The sequence below is a fragment of the Ambystoma mexicanum genome, chromosome 3p (genome assembly GCF_040938575.1).
Source record: "Ambystoma mexicanum isolate Mex_15411 chromosome 3p, UKY_AmexF1_1, whole genome shotgun sequence".
In the NCBI taxonomy this organism is placed as follows: Eukaryota; Metazoa; Chordata; class Amphibia; order Caudata; family Ambystomatidae; genus Ambystoma; species Ambystoma mexicanum.
The window spans coordinates 822749037-822762161 of NC_090925.1; the positions used below are offsets into that span (position 1 = coordinate 822749037).

General features: G+C 40.6%; 1 long non-coding RNA gene across 1 annotated transcript in view; it reads left to right on the forward strand.

Moving 5' to 3' along the window:
- Positions 1 to 2505: 2505 nt before the first annotated feature.
- Positions 2506 to 13125, forward strand: part of LOC138579621 (uncharacterized) — a 141062-nt gene continuing 130442 nt past the window's right edge. The window contains exon 1 of the long non-coding RNA XR_011304099.1: positions 2506 to 2540. This is a non-coding gene — a long non-coding RNA (uncharacterized lncRNA). The remainder of the gene's footprint in view (positions 2541 to 13125) is intronic.

Sequence of the window (13125 nt, forward strand, 5' to 3'; positions counted from 1 at the left end):
AGACTGGCTATGAAGCTGTATAAGGAGAACTACAAGTGGGGGGGGGGGGCTTTATTCAAACCCTGATGCTGCATATAGCCAGGCAGGAACTCTGCGGACAGTCCTGAAGAACAAGGTCCCGGTAAAGGCCTGGTCAGTTCACTGAACTCGGAGTCTTAGAGAAGACCTGCAACAGAATAGTGCCAGTGTGTTCTGAATGAAGATTAGCACCATACCTGATGGTCGAAGGCGATAAACCTGTCATGAACTGTGAAGGTACATGAGGGAACGACTGAGGAGTTGAAGAGTACTAAAGACCAATTTAACATCTGCCATCTGGAGAGGGCCAACCTATGGCCCAGGAACTTGGAAGGACATTCTGACAAGAGTCACCAGAAAATCCCAGAATATTGTGAACACCCAATGGGAAGCATAGGGAAAAGGATATGCATCCACTGCAAAAGCTCAGGGGCTTGGAGATAAGACAAGTCTATTTATTGGCGATGAGAGCCTTGCCCCAGGCGCCAACCTTTTGATGGCATTAGATTAGGGAAGGTTTTTCAGAATAGATTTTGAACTATTGTTTCAGCCAAGCCTTAGATCATACTGTTTTAGACTATGGCAGCCAGAAGGCTAAGTCCTTGTCAAGAATAGTTTTTTTGTGTTTCTGTTGGCCACGTTTGGGTCCATTTAAGTTTCTAGTTCTGGGCATCTCCATTTGAGGAAGGGACTTCTACTAGTGACATTTCCAGGGTGGGGGAACAACTATTACTATCACTACCTTTTGGTTATCCTGACCTTCAACTTGTTTGATCAGACTAGTTACATTATAAGTACACCCACACCCACAGGACAGGTAGCCATTAACCAATCCTACCTTGTGCAGAATACCACGTAATAAAGATAGTACTGAACCATACTTTGCTTCTTGTGTATGACTGCTCGATCTTCCAAACTCCCCTACATAAACTGTCCCGGAATACAAATTGCTGTTATGACTGTGACAAGATCAGCTAACCAGAAAGACCATATGTCACTCTTAAACAATAACCCATTAGGGGTATGTTTGCAAAGAATGGCCTAAATTACATGGGTGGTGCGGTGTCTATGGAACTTAACTAACATGCATTAAGCATTTATGTTCATCCTTTTGTTATGATGTTCAAAATACAGTTGAGATTCTTGGCCTGATAACAGGAATTCTTAAATTGTCTGCATGAGTTGACCGGATTTTATAATTATAATTCCGTCTTCTTAGTTATTTTCAAAATGCATTCATGTCCAAAATGGTTTCTTTTGATTTCTTCCATTGACGCATTGGTTTGCAAAAATGTGATTTGATATTTAGTTAAGCATTATAACAGGTGTAGAGAGAGCACTAGCATTCCAATAGCTTCTGGACAGGTTTTATTGTAATAACCAGCACAGGCAATTGTGGAACACCTGTTTTATTTTCTTATCACACACTAACTAACTAACTAAGTAGTTTTTATATAGCGCAACTCTCACCCAAAGGGCTCAGGGCGCTCCGAGAGTATTGAGTGCTAAAATAGTATTTGCAGACGAGTACTATTAGCAGTGCCAGTCTGCATATATTTTCTTAATGTGGAATGGCAAATTTTTTTTACTTGGCATCAAGGGTAAAGTAAACATGATTAGAAAGACTAACCTACATGCAATGTAGGCCTGTATGCATACATACATACCCATCACATAAAATAAAATAAACACTCACCTGCTCTCACCCTCACCATGTGCCCTACGGAGGACCGGATGGGTATCCCCTCCACAAATGCGGGCATGCTGACTGATAGGTGAAGACTCTTCTCCGGTCAGTCAGCCTGTCTACGCTAATAGGGCAAAGGAGAGGGCGGGCCATCTGATCCTCCATGGTGACGTATGTGACGTATGTGCGAGGAAGTATGGATTTTAAAATGTTATGTAATGTGAAAAATGAATGCTTTATTTACTCTCATTTGGTTTTCCTTCTGAATTTCAACAGAAACCTCAATAAAATGCAATATTGAAAAACGCCTGATTTGTACAGCGTATCCGTTATTTGTGTATTTATTTATTCATTGTGCATTTGTAAGGCACTTATACATCAAGAAATTGTGTTTCAAAGCGCCTGATGGAATTAAGCATGGAATGACGTTCAATAAAGTTATTTTGAGTAATTAAGCATGTCTGCGGGATGCATTGGCTCCTCGGGTGTCCAGCCATGCCATCTGCCATTCAAGCCGCTTTGGAAAGAAACTTTTCAAGTTTTAGAACATCTCGCCATCTTAGAAGTGTTTGCTCAGAACCTTAGAGGTTTAGAGCACTCATCCAGGAGCCTCAGAGGATCAGATTATAGTCAAGAAAAATGGTTCTGTGATGTATAGTTTATATTGCAGTACACCACGCCACTTTACCGTGATTTCATTGCACCAACCCTTCAAACTTCACACGACTTCAGCTATGCACATTGCTCTCCTGTTTGCTATACTGAAACTTGCAGTAATTCGTCTTGTTTTCTTTTTTCTTAGGGATGGAAGGGGACAGACTTCCTGATTTTTCAGGTAAGAAGGTTGACCTTTCATCTGCCATTTTTGAGAGGCACAAGCTTACCACAATATTTTAAGGTAGATGAGTGAACACATTTTGCGCTGACAAATACATGTATGTCTTCAACATCCTTTTAAGTGCAGTATTTGTATTTTCAATTATTTGCCGTTAAAGCGAAGAGCTTTGACAAGTAGTTTTGTTTACGAGGAAGTATGGTCCATTGGACACTCCTGAGATTGAATGCCTTATTTAGGAAATGAGAACTAAGGACGGATTCAGACAGTAGCTGTTACAGGGAGGGGTTGGGAGGCGACAGAAGACAGCAGTGACAAAAACTGTCAGACAGACTTCTGAGTCTGTATTATCCGATTGACATTTGGATATGCTACAAAAATATCTTGCTCAGTATTTACATCTCTAGCAGACTCCAGGACAGAATGATGGATTTTGCAGTGGATGGTACTGTCAGACATCTGTGGTGCTCCTTTCAGGGAAGTTAGATGCTTGCTCATGGATGTCCGGCAGCCTGATACAGTGAACATGTATTCAATGCACGCAAGGAGTCCTTATTCATAGTCCTTAATCATCAGATGCACACCAGGACACATATCACTGATTCCATTTTTGATGAAGAAACACCATTTAAGATGTGTCCAAACATATGTGTTCCTTGCATAGTTGTATACTATGGAAGGAACGTGCTTGTTACTTCCCATCTGAAATATCTTGAGAATTGCCTGGCCACATGCCAGAAATTCCAAACATGGCATGGAGAGTCTGACTTCTTGGAGCCCCATTATCCGCTATGCAAATTGCAGGTGAGGGAGTTGACCTTGCATTGAAGCCTAGACCATCAGTTGCTTCTATGTAGGAGGAAGCCATGTAGACTTCCTAAGCTAATCATCCAAGAGAAGGGTCGGTATAAGGGATTGGTCCTGCACGTGAGCTGCAGAAATCTCTTCTGGAAACCTCTATTAAAACATTTGACTTTTTTTTTAAACCACATTGCCTTATCCTTCCTCCAAAAAAGATGAAGGAGAAACCTTTTGTGAACACTCTTTTGACACCCTTTGTGTGCTTTTTAAACTCTTTTCCTTACCCTTCCTCCGTCCACTCAAAAAGGAAACAAATAAAACATCTTTGAGAAATAATGATTTAGTAATTTATATATTCAATTATAAAGCGCACAAACACCTGATGGCATCGAGGTGCTGTTACAGAGACCAGTTACATGCAAACATATAGTATTACAGTTACATACAGATCATTAGCAGTTCCATGCAGAACAGTAATGACTTGGAGGGATCTTGTGTCAGATCCCTAATTAGGAAAACAGCCAGGTTTTGAGAGCTCTTCGGAAGGAATCTTCTGCCCTCAATGGCGGTGGAAGGGAGTTCCATTGTGTAGCTGCTGTGGACGGAAACTTGACCCTACCGCTTTTATGCTTTTGAATTTGAGCTGGACAAAACGGTTGGAATAGGTTGTTCCGGTGGGCCTAGAAGAGTGAATCTTGCAGATCTTATGGGAGAGGTGGGGGGGGGTAGGACAGACTTGGAGCTGCACTTGTGCGTAATAGACAGGGTTATGAAGAAGATTTGTTCTTGAATTGGGAACAAGTGCAAGGTTCTTCGTGTGGCTGATTTGTGATCAGATTTAGGGATGTTGAGCGGCACTTGAAGAGCGTTGTATTGGATGGTCTGCAGTAGTTCAATCTTGCGCAAATGACTGCACGTGCAATGGTTATCCAGCTATCTGCAGATAGGAAGGGTCTGGAGGTGTTTATCAGTTTAGTCGTGTGCGCTGCCGAGGAAGAGATGGCATTCACTTGGCGTGTCAGCTAGAGGGTGGCATCAAGGTAGACCCCCAGTGTTTTCACTGAGGTGGAGACTGGAATCTGGGTACCATCGATGTTGAACGCTGCGTATTTGGGATGTCCAAATGGTGTGCAATAAAATTGGAAATAATATCAAACAGTGCTAAAGCCAGCCAACACGTGTTTCGCCCTACTGGGTATTTTTCAAGGCTGATGATAATTACTACAAAGAAAATCATTATTGCCATTTCACCACCGGAATTGTGAATCCCAAGAGACACGATAAATAATGAATTCCCAACCTCAGCGATAGTGTGAATACCAAGGTAAAACATAAATATAAATTTTATAAACAGAGAAATTCTCAATCTTATGAAGTGCGTCAATACGGAGTCCACGTTGAACATATGCAAACATGAATGCTGGCATAGTGATAAAGGCACAATTGGAGAAATGATGGAAACAGAGGGCAAACAAGGGAGGGGAAAAAGTGGAGGAAAAAACAAATTAGTAATGTGTCCTCTGAGAAGCAGTATTTTATGTACAAGTAATATTTGCAAAGTGTGAAAATTCTGTCAACAATAAATGGCATGGTATATTAATCACATACCCTGAGTCACCTTTCAATAGTAAGCTTATCCTGCATATCACAGTGCATAATGAGCATTCAATAATTACAATTGAAATAAATAAACTGGAGGGATTAGAACCTGTACAAAGATGATAGTAGTGTGTTGCACAACCCTAATATGAGATGAGTACAAATATAAAAAGATTACTGTATTGCATTTGCTGTGCCAGCAGCAGGCTTGGTTTTCTGATGATTGATTGAATCTAAAGTGAACACAGAATCTGTCTATGAGCCATTGAATATAAAAGATGTAATATCAATAATAAGTGAAAATGAATAAGGAGTTGGTGCTGAGCCCATACCTATAAGCTTTTGTACAAGCATGTGGTAGTTCCAGTTATTTCAATTGATGTTGTAGGCGTATATTCCAATATTGTCCAATCTCTCCTGTAATTAAGCAAGGTTGCATCGGTAATTTCATCCTGTTTGAACGTGAATTACATCACAGTAAGCATTGAATCATTCAGTGTCTGACCGTATTTGAGTATTGCTTGATGTACCTACATCAGGCTGTTTTCATCCAGAACGGCATGATCGTCGGATTCAGCGCGCAGAAAGAGAATGAAAACCGCCATATTTGCAATATGTCATGTAAATAGCGTGACGTCGCACTTTAGGCATGTGAATGCATTCCATAACGTGCTTAATTATTGTGTTGGTCTGTCCGCGTTCTGTTTAATGCATGTGTTCAATTATGCAATTACATAAATGTGTCCTTTCACAGTAATATCATTAAGAATCTGATGATAAATATATGGTTGGAAAAGTAATAATAGTATAGTGAAACCAAATGCGTTTCCCCTTGCAAGGGGATGAATCTAGTATTGTTTTTTTAGAACCGATGAGGGTCCGACAAAAAGGATGTCTGTTTTATCATAATTAAAACAGAGGCTGTGCATTGCCATACAGGCTTGGATGGTTCTAGTAGGCCATGTTAAGTGTGTCGGCGCCTTTTCAGTAAACGCCGGAAATGAGTAGGAGAATTTGCGTATCATCAGCAAAGTTGGTCTATGCTATGCTGATGCAGTCTATATAGTAAAGATATTATATAGCTTGGGAGAGATGCATGATCATTGCAGTACACTGCAGGTGATTGGGGTCAGTGGAGCACTGGCGTTCTCAGGGACCATTCTCATTGTTCTGCTCTCCAGGAAGGAGGTCATCCAGGTTGTGGATTCAGTTGAGAATAAAGCAGAAGTGGTAAGATGGTGGCATAGGATTTAGTGATCCACTAAATCAAAGGCTGCCGACAGTTCTAAAAGGAGAAGAAGGGCAGGTTTCCCTTCAACCCTGATCTCATAAAGCTGGTTTTTAAGGTCGAGGAGATCTGACTCAGTGCCATGGTCTGGGCGGAATCCAGACTGGCAAACTTCCAAAATGTGGTTTGCTTCCGAGTGCTGCTGAATTTGGACATAGGCTGCTCTGTCCAATATGTTTAGAAGGAAGAGGGCAGTAGTGATTGGCTGGTAGTTATTTGGGACTACAGGGTCTAGGGAGGGTTTTTTTTAGTAAGGGAAGAACCCAGGCTTCCTTAAGACTGGAGGGCACTGTGCTAGCAGACAATGAGGCATTAATGAAGGTAGTGAAAATGGGTGCTAGGTCTTTGATGAGAGAGGCTAGGAATATATCCCCTTTGCATCTCGAGGGTTTCAAACTCTTTAAGATATCTAGGGCTTCCGGCTCTGAGACTTTTTGGAAGCAAAATAGTGGGAAGCATATGCTGGTATCCGTATGGGAGGTAGTGGCAGCTGGGGCCAGGTAAGAAGGTTTCAGAGTGGATTGTTTGGCAAAGATTTATTTGTGTAGAGTGTCAATTTTGGAACCACAGAATTTCGTATATTGGTGCACCATACTTTGTGTTTGGTTAGTGTGGTATGGCGTGCTGAGGGCGGTTTCGTATTCTCTGAGAATGCTGAATAATTCTCTGATGTTGGATTTGGAATTAGTTATTCTAGAGTTGAAAGTGGTGGATTTGGCATGAATGATAGCTTGTTTGTACACCTTGGAGGCCTTTGTGAATACTAGCCTCAAGGCATCTGAAGGTGTTTTTTTCCAATTTGTTTCAGCAAGTTGTTTTTTTTTCTGGCATTCAATGAGGCCGGCCGTGAACCACAAGTTGATGTGTCCAGTGGGTTTGGCTTTTCAGGGCACTTGGGGGGAATTGGTGTCTACTATGATTACTAGGATCATAGTGTATACATTTTCTAGTACATTAGGGTCATGCAAACTGAGGTGCTCCTGTTTGAGAAAATTGAGAATGGTTGAGATGCAATCTTTGGTGAGTTTGCTTGAACTATGTGCCAGTTTAGGTGGCAGAGGTATGATGAGGGGATTGGTGTGCTTGGAGTGTGGGATCGAGAAGGCAATAATGTGGTGGTCGGACCATGGGCAGGGTGAGTTGGATCCATTAGTGACCTGGCAGTTGAAGTCTGCAACCCAGGGTGCGACTTTTGGCATGGGTAGTAGAGCTGATGCAATGGCTGTATATGGTGATATATGATATCATATGTTATTTATAACGTGCTTAATACCCAGAGGTTTCTAAGCGCGACCTGGGGATCGAACCTGTGGTGCTCTGTGTCGTCTTGCTTCCAAGGTGAGCACGATGCCCCTGAGCTATGCTCCCTCAAGTGCATTGAGGGAGTTGCAACAGAGTAGGCCTGCAAGTCTGTATGGTCATTGAGGCCGAGGTTCAGATCACCAAGGAGTATCACTTTCGATGAGGGCTTCATGTTAGTTCCTGATGTGTGGAGAAGGTCTTTTTTAAATGTTAGAATTGGACCTGGAGGGCGGTAGCTAATGTGGATTGAGAAGGTGCTAGTGAAAGAGGTAGTCATTTTCCCCTTCATGGCGGTGTCGAGCAACATTCTTTGAAGGGAGTCCTTCGCAATGAGAGCAACACCTCTGGCGCTGAGTCTATCATTCCTGAAAATGGTGAAGCCAGTCAGGATTGCTAGAGAGAGGGCAGGACCAGAGGCTGCATGTAGCCATGTTTCTCTGAATGCCAAGGCGTCCAGATTGCCTGTTATGAGGTCATGAATATCAAGCATATGGGCTGGTAGGGAGCGGGCGTTGACCAAGGTCATGAGAGGGCATGGAGGGGTTGGATGTATGTGGGTTGATTGTGTTTTCAGGGCTGAAGGCATTGACCATGGGGCATTGAGCAATAATCATGGAGCAAGTAGCAATTGACGCAGTGCTAAGCGTATCAGTTACAGGGCGAATCAAATTTTTAATATGGCTAATGGTATCAGTGCAAGTGCCTAGGGCATAGTCTACAGGCCAAGTAACATTCTCAGCAGGGCTTTGAGCATCAGAGAAGGGGCAGGCAGCATTTATAGCAGGGCTGATGATAGTGAGTCCATAAGGCAAGGTCTACTGGGCAAATAGCATCTTTGGCAGGGCTATCAGTATTTGTATTACATAGTGCATTTTCATCAAGACGTATTGCATAGTACATTTTCATCAAGGTTAAGAACATCAGACACAGAGTAAATTGCATTTCTATCGAGGGTGTCAGTCACAATGCAGACCTGCTACAGTTAACAAATTAGTTAATTCTATATAGAACACCAATTGTATTTCTCATGGATCACATTATAATTAAAATTTTGATGGATTTTGTTTCTATTTTTTTTTAAATTCGGATTAATTACATATTCATTAAGGCTCATTTTTGTATATGCTTTGTATGTATTTTTTTTAATGTTTTTTCACATTTTTTTATTTTTGAAAAAACAAATCTCCAGTTCTAAATATCCTTTCTTTGTGATTGCACTCAGATTTTTAATGGGACAACTCTGAATGTGAATATTCAATCTTTTCATTACAGACATAAGACAAGATTTCGAATCTGCTGTCACAGATTCACCAAAAATCAACAACACCCAGATTAAACATCTGCTTTATGCAGACGATATGGTGCTTTTCTCAAAGACGGCAAATGGTCTTCATGTCTTATTGCAAATTCTAGACAGATACACAGCGGTAAACTGCATAACTGTTAACATAATGAAAACGAAAGTCATACAATTTGGAACATCAAAACAACGTTGCACCAAACACCAATGGCCTCTGCAATCGACAACTTTAAGCACAGTGTCGTCTACATTTACCTAGGCACCTTTGTCACACATAATTACAGTCTAAATGCTGACGAATTGAGAGTCAAACAAAAAATATTGACAGCAGGGTCACAGGCTCGTCTAATTAAAATCAAATATTGTAAGTTTTCCTTACTCCCAATAATAACTTATTACAAACAGAGGTTTGTCCCAGTAATAACGTATGGTTCTGAAGCTGCCCTGAAAAAATCGTACAGTTACTGGTCAGTAATTGAGGGTTGTTATTGGAAACGAGTCCTGGGCCTCCCGTTATCACAACCCATTTGTATTGTAAGACATGAATTGGGATTGTTATCTTTATACGCTATGCATAAGTGGAAAATGTGTTCCCTTTTTAGAAAATGCTTTATTGCGGCCGATAAGGTCGGACTCATTAACATCATAGCGAAGTGCCTCTTATCCTCAAAGGATGTCTTTCCTCTGACTTGGAGAACGAAGGCGCAGGAGATCATTAGTGAGTCAGGCATATCTACATGCCTTTTAATAGAGAATCCAAACAATGCCAAGGCTCGCCTATGGGAGTCTGATTGGATACAAACAAGAAGTACGTGCAATCAATACCGCACATTCACTGACAATCCCCTTCATATGAAACGATATGGTAATATTGAAAAATATCTGATGATTTTCCCTGATTCACGTTTGCGAAATGATTTTCTGCGCTTTCGTTTGAACATTTGACCAACGCATGAAATATTGTATAAGCGTAAACTAATAACGGTTGATGAGCTCCCATGCAGGTTTTGCAAATCAGCCATTGAATCTATGAAACATCTTTGTACAGAATGTCCTTCATTACTTACGCAGAGAATCTTGCACTTTAAACCCCTGTTACAAGATTATGTTATAACAACTACTGAAAAACTATGGGAGTTACTGTTTCATTCTAATATACAGTCAATTAGATATGCCATTCTGAAGTATCTTTACAGTTTGAAACTCTTAGTCACAAGTCCAAACCGCAGTAAATTTTGAGCATGTTATCTGATTTGCAAATAAGGGCTTTTGGTTGTGCTATGTTTATTGCTGTACATTTTTCTTTTTTCTTTTTCATGATCATGAGTAATGATTTATTTTATCATTTAACTGATTTTTGAATCATTTTACTTAAGAATTATCACTGCCTTTTTAATTTTATGTGCATGTGTTCATATGTTATCTTGAAGTAATTTTCCTGTTTTAAAGTATTTGTAATGTATTTGTTGAAAAATCAAGTTTATCTTGATTAAAACAACTTGTTAATAAAATTTTTTTTTAAAAAAGAATGTGATATCTGTATGGATACACGCAATAACGTTTAAAATATATTCTTTTCATTTTCCAGCAGCGTGGACATCATTATGTTCTTATTTAGTCACTATGCATGAGGCTTGGTCTACTAGGGCAATAGCATTACCAGCAGGGTTTTCAGCAATGATTGCAGGACATGTAACATTTTTAGCAGGGCTAATGGTATCAGTCAAGGTGCAGAGGGCATACTCTACTGGGGAAATGGCATTTTTAAAAAGGCTAATGGCGTTAGTTACATTGCATAATAAATTGTTGGTCGGGTTTAGATCCTCCTTTGTAGTACAGATAATATTTTCAGAAAGACTTTGCTCAAATGCACTTTTCCCCATGTCCCATTCCTGCCCTGCCCAATCCGACCTCCCGACCCTCCCCCCAGCCCCATTTCCCCCCATATCATGAACCCTCCCAGGGCAGCCCTCTGCCCGGCAGCCCCTGCGGCTAAGGGCCCCAAGGCCAAGGGCGGCTCCTACAATGGCGGCTCCAAGATGTGTCTGCAGGTGTCAGCAGGGGAAGCCAATGAAGCCACCAGACACCGACAAAACTGTAAGTGCTGGCATGGGTGGGGGGTAGAGCAATTACTCTACTCCAGAAAGCTCCTGCCACTCTAACTTACCTTTGAATGGTCTGCAGTATAATGTTAATCAGTACCATACCCTGAGAGAACCACAAAGATTAGCCTGAGCCATATCTAGACAGGAATGTGATTGTTAGCATATGCCACACTTAGATGGAATTTCTCAAGTTTAGTCTGCGCCAAATCTAGACAGGAATGTGATTGTTAGCATATGCCACACTTAGATGGAATTCTCAAGTTTAGTCTGCGCCAAATAGAGACAGGAATGTGATTGTTAGCATATGCCACACTTAGATGGAATTTCTCAAGTTTAGTCTGCGCCAAATCTAGACAGGAATGTGATTGTTAGCAAATGCCACACTTAGATGGAATTCTCAAGTTTAGTCTGCGCCAAATATAGACAGGAATGTGATTGTTAGCATATGCCACACTTAGATGGAATTCTCAAGTTTAGTCTGCGCCAAATATAGACAGGAATGTGATTGTTAGCATATGCCACACTCAGATGGAATTTCAGAAATGTGATTGTTAGCATATGCCACACTTAAATGGAATTTCTCAAGTTTAGTCTGCGCCAAATCTAGACAGGAATGTGATTGTTAGCATATGCCACACTTAGATGGAATTCTCAAGTTTAGTCTGCGCCAAATATAGACAGGAATGTGATTGTTAGCATATGCCACACTTAGATGGAATTCTCAAGTTTAGCCTGTGCCAAATCTAGACAGGAATGGGATTGTTAGCATATGCCACACCTAGATGGAATTTCAGAAATGTGATTGTTAGCATATGCCACACTTAGATGGAATTTCAGAAATGTGATTGTTAGCATATGCCACACTTAGATGGAATTTTTCAAGTTTAGTCTGTGCCAAATCTAGACAGAAATATGACTGTTAGTATATGCCACACTTAGATGGAATTCTCAAGCTTAGCCTGTGTTGCATCAAGATAGAAATATGATTGTTAGTATATGCCACACTTAGATGGAATTTCAGAAATGTGATTGTTAGCATATGCCACACTTAGATGGAATTTCTCAAGTTTAGTCTGCGCCGAATCTAGAAAGAAATATGACTTTTAGCATATGCCACACCTACATGGAATTCTCAAGCTCAGCCCGTGTTGCATCTAGATAGAAATATGATTGTTAGCATATGCCAAACTTTAGATGGAATTTCAGAAATGTGATTGTTAGCATATGCCACATTTAGATGGAATTCTCAAGTTTAGTCTGCGCCAAATCTAGACAGGAATGTGATTGTTAGCATATGCCACACCTAGATGGAATTTCAGAAATGTGATTGTTAGCATATGCCACACTTAGATGGAATTCTCAAGTTTAGTCTGCGCCAAATCTAGACAGGAATGTGATTGTTAGCATATGCCACACCTAGATGGAATTTCAGAAATGTGATTGTTAGCAGATGCCACACTTAGATGGAATTTCAGAAATATGATTGTTAGCATATGCCACACTTAGATGGAATTTCTCAAGTTTAGTCTGCGCCGAATCTAGAAAGAAATATGACTGTTAGCATATGCCACACCTACATGGAATTCTCAAGCTCAGCCCGTGTTGCATCTAGTTAGAAATATGATTGTTAGTATATGCCACACTTAGATGGAATTTCAGAAATGTGATTGTTAGCATATGCCACACTTAGATGGAATTTCTCAAGTTTAGTCTGCGCCGAATCTAGAAAGAAATATGACTTTTAGCATATGCCACACCTACATGGAATTCTCAAGCTCAGCCCGTGTTGCATCTAGATAGAAATATGATTGTTAGCATATGCCACACTTAGATGGAATTTCAGAAATGTGATTGTTAGCATATGCCACATTTAGATGGAATTCTCAAGTTTAGTCTGCGCCAAATCTAGACAGGAATGTGATTGTTAGCATATGCCACACCTAGATGGAATTTCAGAAATGTGATTGTTAGCAGATGCCACACTTAGATGGAATTTCAGAAATATGATTGTTAGCATATGCCACACTTAGATGGAATTTCTCAAGTTTAGTCTGCGCCGAATCTAGAAAGAAATATGACTGTTAGCATAGGCCACACCTAAATGGAATTCTCAAGCTTAGCCCGTGTTGCATCTAGATAGAAATATGATTGTTAGCATATGCCACACTTAGATGGAATTTCAGAAATGTG